The 20729-nt window shown below is 41.4% G+C and overlaps 1 long non-coding RNA gene across 1 annotated transcript in view; it reads left to right on the forward strand.

The window, feature by feature from the left end:
* Window positions 1-6450: 6450 nt before the first annotated feature.
* The window catches only part of LOC142068629 (uncharacterized), a 174998-nt gene continuing 160719 nt past the window's right edge, over window positions 6451-20729 (forward strand). The window contains exon 1 of the long non-coding RNA XR_012664508.1: window positions 6451-6639. This is a non-coding gene — a long non-coding RNA (uncharacterized LOC142068629). The remainder of the gene's footprint in view (window positions 6640-20729) is intronic.

Here is a 20729-nt window from a genome sequence, read left to right on the forward strand (position 1 = left end):
TGAGAGAGAAAAGTCTCTCCCACCTTGACTCTTACATAGTAGAAGGGCAAGGAGGTGCACCATGGCCCCCAAACTAACGAACTGGGCCAGGTTTCCAGCCATCCCTTACACAGCCTGCCATCATCACCACACAGTCACAAGGCAAGTGTGCTGATTTGTTTTTTCTAAGTGCAACTGCACATACTAAACCATCATGCTTGGTGGTATCAGGATCACTCTTGTAACAAAGTGCAATCACCTCTGCTCTCCATCTCTGCTCCAGGGTAGTCAGAAGGGTGTTCTAAGGACTCTGAAACATAAGGGGCTAATTTTCAGACCCTGGGTTCTGCATGCATGTATTTTTCCACAGACAAATACTTAAGTGCACGCTTTGAACCAGATTCCACCACCCACATTCACACTGAACGCAATGGCACTACTTGCACTGTATGGCATTACTCAGCATCGGTAAAAGTGGCACAATCTGGCTTTTTTTTTTTTTTTTTGTTCACTGAGACCTGCATGTATGCTGGCCTCCATTTGGCAAGCTGCCTCTATTTACCAAAGTGTTTATTAACTGTGTGTTTATCTTTGGGCATGTGCTAAAGTCCCTTTGACTTCAGTGAAATTTTAAGACATGCTTAAAATTAAGCATTTGCTTTTTTGGATAAGGAGGGACCTGAGCCTCTGCTTAAGTGCTTGATGAAGTTGGGTCCATTACAAATGACCTGTAAGATTTCTTCAAACCACTCACCACACAAAGGGCAAGCTTCCTCCCGAACACAACTGACTTCCTTCACAAACCTGATGGCATAGTTGCCTTCCTCAAATATTTATAAGACAATGGCCAACCCTCAGCTATCCACCTTAAACACATTGCCAAATTCATCCATTTCAGCCTCATCCATAAAAAATTTACATTCAATAACAAATACTATGTCCAAAGCAGGGGAACAGCAATGGATACTAGGATAGCTCCCCAGTATGCCAACCTCTTCATGGGCCACCTTGAAGAATTTCTGGACAAATGAACTATGAAACCAATGATCTACCTGAGATACATCATTGATATTTTCATTCTCTGGACGGATGGCTTAAACTCCCTCCGAGATTTCAACCACAACTTCAACAACCACCACCTGTCCATTAAACTCTCTCTGGAATATTCCCACACTAATAGAATCAGCTTCAACAATGTAACCCTGCAAACAACCATATACAAGAAACCCACTTATCACCACACCTACCCAGGTGTGAAAGTAAGTCAGGACACTTACCAGTACAGGGCCGGCGCGGCTGGAGCTCCGGCCCCGGGAAGGGGTGGGGCCTCGGATGGAAGAGGCGGGGCTGAGGGTCAGCATCCCCCAGCCAGCTCTTCCAGGCCGCCTGGCCTGCACTGCCTGGGGATCCCGTGTTTATTTAAAGGGCCCGGGGCTCCGGATGCCGCTGCTGCAGTAGCGGCGTCCGGAGCCCTGGGCCCATTTAAATCGCTGGCCCCGGGGCAGCTGCTCCCTTTGCCCTCCACTCCCCCCTCACCCCCCACCTGGTGGCGGCTGGGGGAGGGGCAAAAGGGGCAGGGACATTAAATTAATGTGGGCTGGGTATAGGCCGGTGCAGTTCTTACCAGTACGCCATACCGGCCCATATCGGCTCACTTTCACCCCTGTACCTACCTTCATAGATTCAGTAACCATCCCAAACTCACCAAGAAATCTGTTATCTACAGCCAGGCACTCAGATATCATAGAATATGCTCTGAGGAGTAATCCTATGACATACACCTTTACACACTTAAAGCCATCTTCACCAAACAAGAACACTTCACCAGAGAAGTAGATCATGTCATGGAATGGGCCACCCAAATACCCTGATAGAACCTGCTTCAATACATAAATCCCCCCTGCCCCGGATCACACACTCCTAGGTGTCACCTACCACCCCACACTGGAAGAATATAAGGTATCATCAAACAACTACAACCCACACTCGATGGGGACCCCCTCCTTTAAGAATGTTTTCCCCCCGCTTCTGGCCTCAAACAACCCTCCAAGCTCATCATCAGAAGCAAGATCCCTATGGACCAGGACAGACAAACTCAAAATGGCATCAGACTCTGCCAGAAAAACAGATGCAACCCCCACTCATAGCACATCTTTCAAGATCCATGGATCCTACACATGCCTGTCACAACATGTGGTATACCTCATCTTGTGCTCTGAATGCCCCAATAACTGTGGATGAAACAAGACAATCGCTCTCAAATGAATTTACATAGAAAAATGATAAAACACAAAAACAGGTTTCAGAGTAACAGCCGTGTTAGTCTGTATTCGCAAAAAGAAAAGGAGTACTTGTGACACCTTAGAGACTAACCAATTTATTTGAGCATAAGCTTTCGTGAGCTCATCCGATGAAGTGAGCTGTAGCTCACGAAAGCTTATGCTCAAATAAATTGGTTAGTCTCTAAGGTGCCACAAGTACTCCTTTTCTTTTTGCGAAAACACAAAAACACCCTATCACTTTTCACAAAACAATCACTCTGTATCTGACTTATCATTCCTCATTCGAAAAGGAATCCTGCACAACGCTTTCAAAAGATGAGCCTGCAAGCATAAATGCATAACTCTGTGCTAAGCACTAAAAATCATGGACTGAACAGAGACAATGGATTTATGGCTCAGTTCAACAAACTTGTAATCCACTAACCCCCTCTTCTTGTCTTATAATTGCAGAAGTGTGAATGGGCCACTCAACTTTGAATGGTCCCTTAGAATATGTGCTAACTACTTATGTTAAACTATCTATCTGCTCCACCTTGCATTTAGTTGTGATGCTAGGAGTATACTAGAACGCCACTAGCGGTCACCTTCAGCCCCCAACTAAAACCCCTCCAACGCATTATTAAGGATCTACAACCTATCCTAAAGGATGACCCAACACTCTCACAAGTCTTGGGAGACAGGCCAGTCCTTGCCTACAGACAGCCCCGCAACCTGAAGCAAATACTCACCAACAACCACATACCACACAACAGAACCACTAACCCAGGAACTTATCCTTGCAACAAAGCCCGTTGCCAATTGTGCCTACATATCTATTCAGGGGACACCATCACAGGGCCTAATAACATCAGCCACACTATCAGAGGCTCGTTCACCTGCACATCCACCAATGTGATATATGCCATCATGTGCCAGCAATGCCCCTCTGCCATGTACATTGGTCAAACTGGACAGTCTCTACGTAAAAGAATAAATGGACACAAATCAGATGTCAAGAATTATAACATTCATAAACCAGTCGGAGAACACTTCAATCTCTCTGGTCACACAATCACAGACATGAAGGTCGCTATCTTAAAACAAAAAAACTTCAAATGCAGACTCCAGCGAGAAACTGCTGAATTGGAATTCATTTGCAAATTGGATACTATTAATTTAGGCTTAAATAGAGACTGGGAGTGGCTAAGTCATTATGCAAGGTAGCCTGTTTCCTCTTGTTTTTTCCTACCCCCCCTCCTCCCAGATGTTCTGGTTTAACTTGGATTTAAACTTGGAGAGTGGTCAGTTTAGATGAGCTATTACCAGCAGGAGAGTGAGTTTGTGTGTGTATGGGGGTGGGGGGGATGTGAGAAAACCTGGATCTATGCAGGAAATAGCCCAACTTGATTATGTAAAGAGTTGTCACTTTGGATGGGCTAGCACCAGCAGGAGAGTGAATTTGTGTGGGGGGGTGGAGGGTGAGAAAACCTGGATTTGTGCTGGAAATGGCCCACCTGTTGATCACTTTAGATAAGCTATTACCAGCAGGACAGTGGGGTGGGAGGAGGTATTGTTTCATATTCTCTGTGTGTATATAAAGTCTGCTGCAGTTTCCACAGTATGCATCTGATGAAGTGAGCTGTAGCTCACGAAAGCTCATGCTCAAATAAATTGGTTAGTCTCTAAGGTGCCACAAGTACTCCTTTTCTTTTAGCTTTACTAGACTGGAAGAAGAGCTCTGTGTGGTCCAAAAGCTTGTCTCTTTCCCAACATTTGTTTTGTTCAATAACGGATATTACCTCACCCACCTTGTCTCTATACAGCTCTTAGGAGTCAAATGGTCAAACCCTTACACTCTGAAAAATAAAAGGCCATTTTAAAGTCTCTTGGGAATAATGTTCAAAGGAGAAATAGAAATGCAAAATATAGCTGAGTTCAAAAGTGGACATTTTTTTGAGTAATGTAATTCTGAAAATGGTAAATATAAGGCCAAATGTTGTTCCTTACTGGACGGTAAATAAATGGTTATAATCCCCCTAGTAAGGTTATTTTGTTTGTGCATAGTGTTTATTCCTAACCAGTATTATTTGTTCAATTTTCAGATTATTAAACTGTATGTGGTAAATCAAATTTTGCAATTGCATGTCTTGAATCTGTGTGTTTGCAGCAAGCTCTACAGTCAGGGCATGGTAAAGAAGATAAATATATTATTTTAGAATCACAATTATTAAATCGATTATAGCCTTCCACAAGTGATTTTGAAGGCACTAAATATGGTAACATTTTTGCCTGGAAATGATACAGAAAATGATAAGAAGTCAAGGGGAGGGGGGAAAATTCTGAGATTCCTATGGCAAAATATCATGCTGAATTGTTCACACACAGAACAAGACAGGGCTCTCCTACAAACTTCTTGGATCCCCAGTGTCAGTTCTGGGACCTGGTATTCTCAACTGATTCCTGGTAGTTTGGCTCCACTGAAGCTACTCCACTAGTGCTTCCCATTTGGCAGTTTTCCCAGCATCCCTTAAAGAGGATCTCTAAACATAGTTTAGAAACAAAGGGAAAATTAAAAATTATTAACGGTAACCACTGTATGGTAGCTGCTGTATTTGCAAATACAGATTGTAATTTCTAAATTGTAGCTGGTAATTCAGTGCAAAAATATTTTTTATGAATGTAGCCCCCTCTTTAAGTTAGCAAATTGTTTGTGAACTGATCCCAAAGTCTATGGCCCCAATCCTGCAAACGCTCATGTACATGCTTAACTTTACTACTTTAATTTAGGTTAACACTTTCGCTGTCACTACCCAGGGATGGTAATAAGTTGATGACGATAAAGTTACGTTGTGTGCATAAGAGTTTGCAAATCAGGGCTATGAGTGTATCACTTTTTCGGAAGTACTCACCAAAACATTTGAGAGAATAATTTTCAGACTCTGGGCTATTTCACGAAATTAATTTTGACTGTTAGCTCTTTAGCCCAGTGTTTCCCAAACTTGGGACTCCTCTTGTTCAGAGAAAGCCCCTGGCGGGCCAGGCTGGTTTGTTTACCTGCCGCACCCACAGGTTCGGCCGATCACGGCTCCCATTGGCTGCCGTTTGCTGCTCCAGGCCAATGCGGGCTGCGGGAAGTGGCGGCCAGTACGTCCCTCAGCCCGTGCCACTTCCCTCAGCCCCCAGGGGCTTTCCCTGAACAAGTGGCATCCCAAGTTTGGGAAACACTGCTTTAGCCATTTGTGATATGTGGTTGCAAGATATTATTTTGATCCATTACTGCCAAGCACAGATCCTTGGGGAGACCCTAATTGCCAGATTAGCAAAGACTAACTTAAAACAAGTGTCAAGGGCTCTTTTAAAAATCTGGTATTAATTAGGTCACTAAATGCAAATTGAGTTCTCTTGACAATCTGGCCCCAATTTGTTTTTTAGGGTGTGGGGGTGTGCGTTAATGTACTATTGCTACTCAATAGATCCTTTCATATGGAGATCTCAAAGCCCATCATAAGTACAATTTAGTCTCATAAATATAAGCAAACATTAATGGACAAGTATTTTTATTTTCATTTTACAGATGGGGAGCTGCTCCAGTCATTATTTTTTTTTAAATCTGGACCTGTCTTTTGCCCTAATTAGTATTTTTTTTTTTTTTGGTTGGGATGTGTGTTTTATTAAATAAGCTTTCTTTTCTAGGAAGAATTATTTTGCTTGGGAGCACAGGGGACAAAAAGATACAACTTCTTGCAAAGTTGCAATTGGTCATTGGGCAATTTTTTTTTAATAACTTGCCAATTTTGTGGTCAATTTTTGCACAATTTTACTTGCAGTATTGGAAGTATCTCATATACTTCTGCTGACATGGTAAGAGTCCCCAAAGGCGTCATTAGCATGACAATGCAAGCACTGGAACTGTTAAGATGTCAATGAAGTGTCTCTCATACTTGCATCAACATGTTAATGGACCCATAGGAGTCATTACAATGTCAACGCATGTGTCAGAGTGGTTAAGATACCAGTGAAAGTGCCATTTTAATGTCAATGTGGAAATTGTCCCATGAACTTTCACAATCATGATGAAAATAATAGAGTGGATGCCCCAAATACTATTAGAGCAATGAAAAGTATCTATATTTAAGCCTCAATAGGAAAGAGATCCATTCCTAACTCTTGTGTGCCCTGGTCCTTTGGCGTATGCAGTATTGCATGTGAAGATCACTTGTAGATGTGAAAGGTCTCCACAATTGGGCACCTTGATGTAATAGAGTGTTGACAAGTGTCCTTGCTTCTCACTGAGCTGGAAAGGATGGCTGGATGAATGGTCATGATTGAAACACATAGGTGTCCTGGAACAACAAGATCATATCATGGAAAGCTCCATTTTGCCCTTCATCCTATAGAGGTAGGTAAATTAAATTCTGTTCAGTTCCTGGTTTGGTCATCTTTCAGATGAGCCTTAAAAACTGATCTGATCTCTCTGCTCTGCACAGCCTTTCAAAACCTAGAGGACTAGGGCTTTGCCTCAGTGACCTGGGTTGACATTTCTCATGCACAGTATGATGCTGCCCTCCTACTATCTCAGGGTGGATACATCTGAATGGGTTCATATGTTTAGGAGCCCTGGATTATGCAGCTACTACCACCCATGGTTGGATTTGCACCTACATAACTGAGGGTAAAAATAAGGCCTGTAGTTTGCAGAGAAATTTGTGATCTTTGATGATGAAAGCCCCTGCCAGTTACTATGAATTTAATGTTTTATTTATATTTAATATGAGGTAATTTTTTTTTGGCAAACTTAGTTTTCTACACAATGCAAAATGTATTTAATGTAGTTGCAGACAGCTTTCAAAATCAAATTCACTATTCAGTGCCTAAAAAAAGCCACTAGCATTTTATCTTCTCTCTTTCTTTGCTTTGTGACTGTTTATTGTGTTTGAATGTCTGCTTTTATATTAACGTAAAATGACAGTTGACCCTCAGTACTAGGGGATAAGAGGATACCGCTGAATCTCTTGCTGTTTGGCAGACATCGACTTGTTTGTTTCTTTCCAAATGAACTGGTATATGTGGTTTTTTTTATCAGGATTTCTAAATTGTGATCCTAAATTTTGTATCCATTGCCTGCTGTGTGTATTATTCATGTGGTTATTCCCTTTGCACTCTGGGCTACAATTGTATTGCTGGACTTTGATGGACAGAACACTATTCTTTCTTGCCAGCTGTCTTTTTTTTTTTTTTTTTTTTGAACTCCTGAGGTAAAATATAGCACCAGAACGAAATCACCTGATATTGACAAACTCATCAGCACTACAAACTCCCTAGCAGTAGCAACCCTGTGTCCTTTCCTCTGTAATTCACACATACTCCTTTTGATAACTTAGCTCAAAAACCGTTTTAGAACATTAAACGGGAACTTCAAGGAATCTGTTAAAGAGAATTTCAAGCTTTTCAGAGATTTAGACTTATATGTCTTGTTAGAGTCTTAAGAATAAAATGATGTTTCTCACACTGTACAAAATGCAATGGACATTGCAACATGCAGATATAGAAGAGATTGAGCGGTGGCAGGGAGCAAGTGATTCTAAAATCTCCATTAAAGTAGGAATGGACATATTAATTTCAAGTTTAGGATGAGGTTGCCTAATTATGTTTTTTCTAACTCTTGAAAGTCTCTGAGTTTTGGCTGAGTGAAGTCAGAGGTGTTGAAACTTCATAAGAACAGGCAGTGAAGCCTTCCCTGTCTTGCACATGTCAGAAGGTTACAGTGAAAATCCCAATTGTGCTCAGGAAGCATGAGGGCTGTTCCAGGCCAGTGCCTATAGAAAGATTATCCTACCCATCAGGGGCTGGGCATAACCACCCCTTGTCACAGAACAAGAGAAGTGGTCAGGCACATAAGAGAACATATAGTGGATACTCTAAAATGGTGTGGCTGGCACTCAGAAATATTGTGCCCAAGGACCTACAGAAGTTCCCCCTATAGTTTGATATGCTCAGATACCACCTTCTTCCAAGGACTGTGCCTTAAAGTCTCAATGTAGCTGATAATCAGTGTTCCACACTGACATGGTGAAAAGGTAGGCAAATTCTGGACAATTTCTAGACTAAAAAAGTGAGTGAGGTTACGGCAGTGGCCATTTATCTGCACATTTTCTCCTAGATGTTGTACAGAAGTCAATGGCAACTATAAAAGCTTTTTTTTTTTTTGCTCACCATTATTTCTCCAGATTATAATCAATTACTGTTGGATAACCCTGAGTTGGTGCAGTTTGCATAAGCACCAAAAAAATGTGGAACCACAGACAATCAGCCTGAAGATGGTTCAGGGATGAATTCCCTGTACTGGGTTTAAATGGATCCTTGCCTGTGAAAACATTGCTCAATTGAGCCCTTGGATTTTAATCTGAGTTTTGAATAAAATAAATCTGTTTTTATTACAAGTATTATATTGTTACTTACATGCTGAACGTTGATAAGAAACACCTAAGTGCTATCAAATACATTTATTGTATTATTGCTTCAAATCCATTGATCTCAGGCAAAGTGCTCTGCTGAATCTGGTTTTCCTTAGGAGTTCTCAACAGAATCCAGTAAGAGACTACCCTATCACTTTTCCATATTGATACTTGTGAAAGAGAAGGAAGAATGAAATGGGTTAGAGAGAGAGACGGAGAAATACTTATAATATCTATTTTAAGATAACTTTGAAAAAGCAAAAATGCATTCAAGGAACTTCACAATTAAAGAGGTAATATGCCATATGCCTTCCAAAAACAAGGCACAATAGGGTGCTGCCTTAATGACTTTGACTGTACCCTGTTGTGTCTAGGTACAGTACTGGAGGACATATGGTACTATTCATTCTTCTATGTGAATTTCCTGGCTTTTATTGTTTTCTGTCACTTTGTTTTAATATCACTTGTGATCTGAATATGCAAACTACTATTGTAATAAAAATAATGACTGTGTTGAAAGCCCTCTGAATTGTCCTGGCTATTTTATTTCTGTTCTCATCTGTAAAATTTACTAGAGGGCTTTATCCAGAATAACATCCAAGTTTCTGAACACACAGGCTCCAGGGCCTCCAGAGACTAATTTAGGAACTGCTGCAGCCACTTGGCCTTAAAGAAAAACACCACAGTTTTATATAAGATGCTGCCTCGGCTTTGCTAACAGATGTGTTGAGACGATGATTCATGATTCATGATTCATGGCTCTGCTTCATTCTGTCAGCCTGTTCATGTTCAGTGCTTAACTGTGGAAAGGGCAATGTTAGCTATTATATGTACCCTTAGTCTTATGCTAGCCAGGCATCAGAGAGTTAGGACCCATATAATGTTGAACATCTGAAGACTGAAATTCTAGTTTGTTTTACTAGTCTCAAAAGTAGGGCTGGGTGAACTTTTTTGGCCAAATTTTTTTTTTGCTGAAAAATGCACACTGGGGTTGACTGAAATATTTCATGAGCTTATGTCAAATTCCTGGACAAAAACAAAATTAAGAAAATCAATGGTGTTTTGGGTTTTTTTTTCGTTGTGGTTGGCTTTTCCTTTTTTTTACATTTCTGAAATGAAAGACTTCACTTTTTCAATTTGAAATGATTCTTTGTTTCTAATTTTACTTTTATTTAAAAATTTAAAAAGCCTCAAAAATGAAACAAAAGATTTTGTTTCGGGTCAAATTAAACATTTTGCTTGACCTGAAACAATTTATCCTCCTCCCCCAACCCCAGCAGTTTTTTTGGTGCAACAAGAGAAATGAAAAATCAGTTCTTCTCATTGCTCTACTCAAACGTTGTTTACCCAACATTTATTTAAATTCAGCCCAACCAATTTATTTCTCTATCTACCTATATGGGAAAACAAATATTTAATAATGGGCTCTTCAAACTAGAGAAAATTATAGCATGGTCCAATGTCTGGAGGCTGAAGTTCGACAAATTCAGACTGGTAATAAGGTGTACGTTTCTAATAGTTGGAGTAATTAACCACTCGAACAATTTACCAAGGCTCGTGGTGGATTCTCCATCAATGACAATTTTTTAAATCAAGATTGGACGTTTTTCTATAAGATCTGCTGTATGATTAATTTTGGGGAAGTTCTATGTCCTGCCTTATACAGGTGGTCACACTAGATCAGAGCAGACAATTTTTTTTTTGTCACGGGATAGTCAAGGTCCAGACTCAAGAAAAAAAATATTTAAAAAAACCCAACAATAATGATAATACATAAGTAAATAAAAAGATTTCAGGGACCGCTCAAAAGTGGCTGGTGGACCAGATTTGGCCTGCGGTCCACTTATTGACTACCTGTGGACTAGATGATCACAGTAGTCCCTTATGGCCTTGGAATCTATATGAATCTTAGTTTTGAGTTGACACGCACCACCATAGGAACAGAACACAAGGTCCCCTCGTTCCCAGCCCAGCAAGATGCTTCTTCTTTCACATCATATCTTTCCATATCCATATTGCACCACCCCACCCATCTCCTCTTCTTGACTGCCTCACCACAGCATCCTGGTCCCTGGCAATATCATCAGTAACCCAGTGCTGCCACTTCTTTGTCCCCTTCATCCCCCATAAGCAAATTGAGGTGGCAGTGAAGGATGGGGAGTGGGAGATGCCATGGCCACCAGTATGCAGACCAGTAGAGCTGGTAAGGCACTGCCCCATTTCCATGGCTGCAGTATATTAATCCTTTTCCAGAGCAAGAGAGGAGTAAAGAAGGAATTGTGAATCATCTTTCCCTTTATTTGGGGGTTAGGGGGAGGAGGGGAAGTATTTTTGCCAGGGTGGCATAGGGTGGCACTGCCCCATTCTTGGAGTTCATCCTGAAGGTCCAATCTAGTTCATATACTCCAAGCTTATAGAGATAGATACACACACCACAAACACCTCAGTGAAGATCGTCATTTACACTTACATTAGCAAACTTTGCAGTTCCTAATCAGGGCAAAACTTCCATTGAGGTCAAGTAATTTTGGGAAGGTGTTTTGAGGCCAACAGTGGGTTTTGTCTGAGGATTTGGCCCATTAAGAAAATACACTGATGGGGCAAGTTTTGTGGGTATTTTTAAGGTAAGTGTTTTCCGTCTGAGCAAGCTTAATTAAAGCTAATGAGACTTGAGGAAAGGGAATGAAATAAAAGCACTGGGAAATCTAGAATGGCTGGAAAAAGGACAGCAGGAGCCTTGAGAGTTATTTATTCCTTGGGTCATTTATGTTAAGGGTTGTGTTTATTATAAGGGAAATGAAATTGGATAACATAAAGAGACCTGGAAAGTTCAATATCAGCCTGTATATACCAGCCGTAGATCGTAATTACAGATGAAGTACTGTATAGTGCTATCCACTTATTGCTGGGTAGGAATACTAAAGTAATTTCACCCTCCCCATACAAGTGTTATAGGATTCTTCTATTCTTTCCTTCCAAAAGAATTTTTATTTCTCTATGGATCTGGACACCCAAGGCTAAATCCACAAAAGGCACTTTAGGCACCTAAATCCAAAATTCAGATCCTCAAAATCTGATGCCTAACATGCCATGGCATCTAAAGTTTCCATGGCACCGAAAAATGTGCCAGGGAGCATGTTCTGACAGTTGGTGCCTATCTCACACCTATACCTTGGCAGGATCCTCAAACTAGTAATATTCTTGCCTGCCTCACCTGCAGGTCTCAATCCACTAGGTGTCCTCAGAACCACCTAACAGATCAGGCTCACACAAAACACAGGCAAAGGAGGAGCAGCCCTCCATATAACCTTTAGTCCAGTAGTTACATCATTCATTCAGGATGTGGGATACCTGGGTTCAAATCCCCCTCTCTGCCTGATACGTAACAGGGATGTGAAGCTGTGTCTTCACTCTTTCAGGTGAGTGCCCCAACCACTGGACTGTGTGATATGCTGGGGCTCCCTCAATCTCTCCTGTTGAAGCTGTTCCACTTTGTACAAATAATCCAATAGTTAGGGGGCCAGAGAAAGAGTATGAATGACTTTTCCACCTGATGGCTCTACGGCACTCACCAGAGATGAAAGAAACCCCAGTTCAAGTCCCTGCTCCAATGGCCATTTAGTTAATACACAGGGGAACAGTTTCAAGCAGGAGCAATTGAGACAGCGACAGCCAAGTCATTAGGGCACTCTCATGAGAGGTGGGAGATACGGATTCAAATCCACCAGGCAGAGAGGATTTAAACCTGGGTCTCCCACATCCCACATAAGTGCTCTAACCACAGGGCTCAAATTTAATAGTGGGCATCATCACCTTCATCGTTTGTGAGAATGCTTAGGAACCTAACTCCAGGAGACAATTCACAGATGTGAATCCCAAGTGACCATAGGCATGTTCCCCTTGCCTGGAGTTAGGCATGTAAATCCCTTTCAGGGGTGGAGCTAAGGCCAGAAGCACCTACTCAGCTTTTCCCACTGGCTAGCATAGGTGGTTGCCTGTTCAGTCTGCTGTGCTGGCTTTTGTGGTCCCATTCTAGCCAAACTCTCCCCTTACATGATATAGGAAGCCTAGGTGCCTAACTCGGGGCTCGGGATTGCATTAGGCAGCTGGGTGCCTAAAGTTAGGCATTGCAACACTTGAGCCTAAGACCTCCTTCTGGATCCATCCTGAGGAATTTTAGCAAACGGAATCTGCTATTGAAGTGTGGATGAGGGAAGATAGTGAGTGGTGAGCTCTCCCAAGGGGGAAATAGGATTCTTCTCCAAATGTTGTGAGTGGGGATGCAGGATGGTAGTGGTAGTAATCCACACACCATATGGTGCCTGGGTAAAAAAGAAAGTTGTTGCCACTCCAGAACAGAGGACAGTAATGTCAGTGAAAATGAACTGTGTCCAAGCCATAGCATAGCAAATGCCTTGTCAGCTTTGCAGAAGCTTTTGTGCAATGGCCTTGCAGGGTCACTAGCGACATGGCCCACCTGTTGATCACTTTAGATAAGCTATTACCAGCAGGACAGTGGGGTGGGAGGAGGTATTGTTTCATATTCTCTGTGTGTATATAAAGTCTGCTGCAGTTTCCACGGTAAACATCTGATGAAGTGAGCTGTAGCTCACGAAAGCTCATGCTCAAATAAATTGGTTAGTCTCTAAGGTGCCACAAGTACTCCTTTCCTTTAGCGACAGAGGCAGTCCTGATTCTCTCTTCGCTATTTCTTTCAGTTTCATTATGCAGTCATCACGTTTGGGGCGTCTCATTAATTCTTTGTGTCTCATGTGTATCTAATAACAACCCTCGTACAGATTTTCTCATCGTTTTGCCCAGCTCCTGTATTGTTTGTCAGGCCAGAAACAAAATTCTTTACTTTTCACAGAGTGAGCAAGTCTGTTCTTTCAGAAATAAGCAAATTAGTGGGATTTTGCACCTAGGGCATTCTATGTTTCCCTCTGCCTCTTTATGTCTTGAGTCTTTGAGTCTTCAACAAAATAGCTTTAAGTTCTCTTGTGGTATTTTATCTATGTTCATCCTCTCCTCTCTCTCATTGTCTGTCTCTGACATGCAGTTGCAAGTCAAGCCCTGGGCTTGCCTCTTGCACACACTGGAAGTTCAAAATTACCTCCTGGTTGCAGGGATGCCATTCAGAATATTACTGTATGGTTCAAGAGCTAGGTTGGTTTCCACAGCTGAGAAACATTTTGAAATTTCTGCTAGTTTAGTGACACAACTTTCTGCTTTTAACTGTTTCTTGACTGCCTAAGGGACAGCAAACATGCTCTTTCAAGATTTGTTTAACACCGGTGAGCAACTTGCTAAAGTCGTTATTTCACAAGTGATGGGCTTTATTGTAACTTTTGAGTACCAAGATATAGTAGACCTTCAGGGTTTAAAGAGTTTTAATATGGCACAGTACTCTTACAAGGAATTCAAAGATGTCCTGCTTGATGTGTGTGTACATGTGGCCATTTGAACCTTACTTGGCTGGTTATACAGCTTACATGTATAGAGTATTGCAAGATGGGGGTATGACTAAGCAGACTGCATTAGTATGACAATTTGGGAAATCTGTCTCTGTACAGTTTATGGTTCTGTTTGATATTTGGAGGATTTTCTATGTGTATCAATGTCAGACTGCAAACTCCATTTTGAACGTAGAGCTTGTGTGTCTTCTCTGTTGTCCTTTTACCACCAAGTTGGACTGAAATTTTAACGGGTGGTGACACAGAGCTAACAATGTAGGGTCATTAAATGTAGATAGTTTTCTATTCAAATGAAACACCCTTGGACAAAGAAGATGGTCAGGCCAAGAAAAACAATCCACCCAGGTAGGCTGGTAACTATGCAATGGATCATGTGATGCAAACTTTGATCACCTGATGATGCTGATCAGGAGGTCATCTGACAAAGGGACTGCAACTGTAGAGAGAGCTGAAAAGAGACCAGAAGCAGAAAGCAAGACTACTGGAGGAAACTCTGACCTAATCCCAAATAATGTTCCAGAGGGATGACGATAATAAGGGAGAGGAATCTTTTTATTGTTTTGTCTAAATCTGTATGTCTTTTAGGCTGTCTAAAGTAAAATATCATCATTGTTTTAGAGTTCCTTTTCAAAGCCTCTGTGTTATGTGCGTTAGCTATCATGTGTCCCTGGAAAGGTAAACTACAATGCCAGAGTGGCATTCAGTGAGAGTGTGCTTAAGCAACTAAGGTGTCTTGGGAGGTCAGCACTAGTCCTGATGACCCAGGCCAGCTTGGCCATGAAGGGGTAACAGACAGAGGCTGTGCCCAGGAAATGTGCCAGAGAAGTCAAAGAAAGAGACAGTGCTGAAGACTACCCAGTCCAAGGGAAGCTTGAAAGGGCCCATGCACCACGGGCTGGTCCCTGGCTTTTATAACCCTTTCTTTGAGCATCTGTGTGAGAGGGAAGCCAGAGTGAAACCTTTGTTCACTGGGGATCACATTTACCCTGCCCTCTGTCACTAAATAACTCCCCTGGAATGTGTTGCTCTCAAGGGATCCCTCCTTGTCAGCACTCACAGTTCTCTCCTCTTTAGTGAGTGGTGCAGGGGTAATCAGCTGTGCAAAGCACAAGCGGCTGATGATAGTGCCACACTTTTCCATTGCATCTGCTTCCTACAACTGCCCTCACATACTGATCATTTTCAGATCAAAATGTTTGCTGCTGTTCTGTATCATTCTTTGAACACAGACAGGCTCCTGATTTCCTCCCGTGCTTTTTCCACTTTGTACACCTGCAGGTGCCCAAGGTTTAGATGTCAATCCCTCCACACAGCTGCTTATTCCTAGATATTGCTAGGAAATACTCTTCCCTAGGAGACACAGCCATGGATGATCTTGCATGACATAGGTCCTGTAATAACTAAGCACAAAACAATAGGTTAAGGATGGAGTTGTAATCTTAAAAACTGTATTTTTCTATTGTTGCAGGTGTAACGAGAACTCTTTAACCTTCCTTAGCATAGATTTGCAGTTTAATGTTTGTAGGCTTTCATTATTCAACCTCAGCGAAGACTCCGACATATAGGGCAGATGTAATTGCATTTGTGCTTAAAGGCAACAATAAACATGGATGTGAGAAACCAAATATACTGCTGTGTGACCTTGGTGAGGGATGCCTGAGGCGCCATGCTGTGGCAACTGACATCATTAACAGTGACTGTGATGCCTGGGCTCTTGGAATGATCAGACTTTGGAGGAATGTTTCACAGGGGGCCACCTTATGGATGTCAATCTTTCATGCACTCATTATGATGCCCTGTGTGTTTGATTATGTGAGAACAAGTGAGTTCTACCTTGAGGCATATCAGGAACTCCAGCCAGAGGTATTAGAAATCTTGACAGAGTAAAGCAGTGTATTAAGAGCTTAGCCGCTGAGGATCCTCTTAAAAAACGAGACTCCGGAGCTCTCTTTGCATAGCCCGTTTCATCTAAGACATCAAATAACACATGTTCTTAGCCTTGGACTATGGACTTGTTAATTTAATGTCAGAACTGAAAATAAAATTATTAATTTTCAAGAGGACAGTTGAACTTCCTTGAGTCATATGCAAACTTATTTTTTTCTTTAGAGATTTATTGTTGAATCATTTTGAATTAATGCCTGATATAAGTCACTTATATGTCACATATAGATGGGATAGTAAAATTATATAAACAGGTGTAGTTGTTTTCATGCTGAGACGTGATCAAGATTGAGAATCCCTTCTAAGCAAAAATAATTGATCAAATACCTTTAAAATGAACTAGTGGGATGAATTTAACAGGAGAAACTCAGAACAAACTAACAACACTCAGTGTTCCAGTCAAACAGTTTGGTTGTTTGTTTAGGGCCTGCTACAAACACCTGTTTGTACAATCTTGTCAGGTTAGGATAATCTTGGTTTACCATAAACGCTTTGGTAGAGCAGAGGTTGAAAGTAACCTGTTTTGTAGGGCAGTTTTAGCACTACCATGAAAATATAGCTGCTATGTACTTTAAGAAAACATTTACAGCATATGTCAATGCCATGGATAACTCTTAATGGGTACAGTTCTGTCTCAAGCTGTGCATGGGAGTAAAAGGGAATGAGAAGCTCCCTCACCCCCTTTTACATCTCTGTGTGGACTATACCATGCCTCAGATCCAGGGGGCTGGAGTAAGGCTACTCATTCACTCCTCCCTTGGACCAGGTGGATGAAAAATGGACAAAGCCTTGACTCCACTCCCCTACTTGCTGGCCAGAGTAGCGGAGTCCACCAGGAGCATGGAGGAAGCGGAGGAGAAATTGTGACTCAGGGGTATGTCTCTGAGTGACATGTCTCCCAGAGCTATTCCAGGTGTTGCAACTTACGTGCCACCCTTTGCTTAGGGCTATTCCTAAGGCACAATCTAGCCCACCTTGATTGGCTACAAGCCTATGTCTTAGATTATAAATCCCAGCATGCAGTAACTTGAATAGAACTTGAAATCCTTGCTCACCAAGTGACCAAACAAAGAAACAAAGCACTTTAAAACAGCAGCATGAGAAAGAAATTCTTTTAGAACACATATGTCCAATAGAGAAAGAGTATGCCACAAAATAAACATGTGTAGAATCATGTGCTGTTCTCAGTCCACATGTTTGGTTTCCCCTGGACCAAGATGCTAAGGTGACCTGAGATTGTATAAAGAAGGAAAGAAGCTTGGAATGCCAGCAGTTGAAGTCTTAGTCTGAATCAGAACAACTGTAGCATAAAGAGTTTTTTAAAAATGTACTCCAAAGCTGAAGGGGGTTGGGGGGTGGGGAGGGAGGAAAGGGGGTATCTAACCCTACACCACAACAACCTCAAAGCCCAAGTCTCTTTTGGCAAGTGGAGGCTCTTGCCTTTTCAGCTCTAACTATTTGCCAAAGTGCCTTAATCTGTATCTTAGGTTAAAATCCTGGGCCAATTGAAGACAGTGACAAAACTCCTATTGACTTCAAAGCAGCCAGGATTTCACCTTAGTGAACTGTTGATTAACTGTATAGATGATTGACTGAGTACACCTGTAGTTCATTATGAAAAATATTCAAGAAATCAAACAGCCAAACTCAGCCACACTTATTGTCTAAAACCAAAACAGTACAATGCGAAAAGTAGATATACATACCCTCTGTCTAGGAAGCAATTCTCAACTTTCAGCATGTTGGCCTTACACAGAAGGTGTTCTTCAGAAATATGCATTAAACTAGCTATCTTTATAGTTACAAGTTACCAAACCCTCTGTACTTCACTAAAACCCAAGCCAGCAGTTTGTAATAGTTCTTTAACTTGTTTTGTTCTGTACTTTTCTTATTTCTGTTTTGCATTCTATATTTCAAACCAGTTGCCCAGGAAGATACTGGTACTAGGACATAGAACAAACATATCTTAATTTTGACAGATTGCATATTTGCTAGTGCTAAAGCTGACTTCAGCTGTGCAAAGTGTTATGGGACACTTAGCAAGAGTGAACAGAATTGTGGGAAGAGCATAATGCATTCCATTAACATATTTTTCAACACATTTTATATAATACACATTATATTAATACTGTGCAGATAATACCCATTAATGTGCAGTATACTATGCTTAACATATATGTATTGCTACCAGTACTTATAACTTCACTAATAGATAACAAAAGAAAAAAAAACTTTTCAGAACAAAGTGAATTACTAGTAATTTTTTAAATGTCTGATTCTGTAAAAATATACATCTTATTTGCATAAGGAGATGTAAAGGCAACCACGAACCATTTCAATGTACAGTATGCTTCTGCAATTCAGGAATCTCATTGTAATTACTGAGTGGATATACATTTTTAAACAGACATGGTTAGCAGAAAAATGCACTAACCCTATAACACTATATCAGAAAACAGGCAGTCCATAAAAGAATCAGAGGAAAGTATCAGTAAGAATAACACAGTAAAGACAAAGCTTTGCTTATGTGGAAGTATTTTATTGATGAGACAGTGGAGTTGCATGGCCCAGTAATTAGTTCTTCTGCACCACAGAATACACAAGTAGGGCCTGATACCCTTCCTCAGGTTGAGGAGGTCCTTACTCTGCTGACCAAGGGCTTGGCTACACTTGCGAGTTACAGCGTATTAAAGAAGCCCCGGGAACCCTAACTCACTACCCGTCCATGTAGAGCGCCTGGACTCTGCAGCTGGAGCACTCCTGGTAATCCACCTCCACCAGAAGCATATCGCTTGGTGCGTCTCGACTGCAATGCCCGGGCATCAGTGTGAACGAGATGTTGCATTACTGCACTCTGATCAGCCTCCGGAAATGTCCCATAATCCCCTTAAATCAAGTGGCCACTCTCCTCATTGTTTTGAACTCTCTGTAGGAATGCAGATACGCCCTTTCAAAGCTCCGTTTCTGACAGCCGGCATGTTTATCTGCTCCAGGACAAAGCAAGCCATTAGTGTGGAATGATGTGTGTGTGAGAGAGAGACGGGGCAGGGGCGTCTGCTGCTGTCTGAACTTACAAGACAGCATGCTGACAAGCTCTCCCCCCACATACACACAACACACTCCCTGTCACGCTCCACCCCACCCCAAAAGCATGTTGCAGCCACTTGCATGCTGGGTTTGCTACCACAATGCACTGCTCTCTGTGGTGTAGCAAGAGCTGCTAATGTGGCCATGCCAGTGTGTTTGCAGCTATCAGTGTGGATAGACTGCAGCACTTTCCCTACTGAGCTCTCCGAAGGCTAGTTTAACTCAAAGCACTCTACATCTGCAAGGGTAGCCATGCCCTAAGACTACTCAATGAGTCAGGGTATTGGAATCTGGCCGACAGATTTCATACAGCATAGAGATCCTTAGACTAAATATTTCTGCATCTAGCTCCAATATATACAACTTCTGGAAACATTCCCTGAAGCTAAAGGATAACTTCTGGAAACTCTATTTATGAATACAAAGAAATGTGTTAGGACTTGCTGTTGTTATTTACTGTAAAACAGTCTGTGATTGGTATCTTCTGCAAAGTTAATTGTCTTATTAACCTCAGCCATTGTAATCTAGTCACATTATGAAGGGAAATCAAAATAACAGACAAAGATAAAATGCAAGTAACTAACTACATTTAAAAACTGTCTACTTCGCCTGCTATGATCTTTTGGAGTTAAATGTGTGGGAGTCAGTGCCTGCAATTGTCATCCCCCCCAAGCACAACTGGTGTTGGCCATTTTACTCTCACTCCCTCAGCAGCACAAAGGGATGGGATGAGGAAGGAAATAGAGGGCAAAGGGGCTGTAAAGGAAGTGTAAGCCATGACAGCTCCCTCATCCCATGACATCTACAAATAAGATAGAGAGATGGTAAAGCTGGTTAAAAATTTTCAGTCAAAACATGTTTCACACAAAAAATTGAACAAAACGTTCATGGCTTGTGTGGTGAAAATTTTCTTAAATGTTTCATTCTAATTGAGCCAAAATCCAAAGCCAGTTGAAGGCAGTGGGAGTCTCTCCATTTAATTCATTGGGCTTTGGACCAAACCTATCTGTACATTTTCGTGCACAGATAAGGTACTTAAACACACAGTTACATTTCAGTGTGCCTAATTTTACACTCAGGATTACCTTGGTGCAAAATGTGTGTACCAATTTAGAGCCAGTTGAAAATCAGCTGAACATTCAGTCCAGTACACTTCTTTGTGGTCTTTGTGGTCTTTGACTCTGTCACCTCCAGATTGTTTTCTACAGATCTCAATGCTTTAGAGCCTCAGTTTCTTCTTGTGGCATCTCATGTACAACATGGATTTCAGAATCATGCCCCATACTGAGCTGCTCGGAGGAATCCTTCTTTAAAACTCTTCTGCGGGAATGGAGTGCACAGTGTCTATTTTTAAAAAAAAACAAACAATTCAGTCTTCTGTGGGGGGAAAATATATACTTTTTATTAATTATTATTATTATTTTTATTATTATTATTTATTATTGCTATTTTGAACTTACTATGTCCCTGAATATCTAAAGGACATCTGGCTTCTAGTATTAGCAGCAAACATTCTGGAGAAAAAGAAA

The sequence above is a fragment of the Caretta caretta genome, chromosome 12 (assembly GCF_965140235.1).
Source record: "Caretta caretta isolate rCarCar2 chromosome 12, rCarCar1.hap1, whole genome shotgun sequence".
NCBI lineage: Eukaryota > Metazoa > Chordata > Testudines > Cheloniidae > Caretta > Caretta caretta.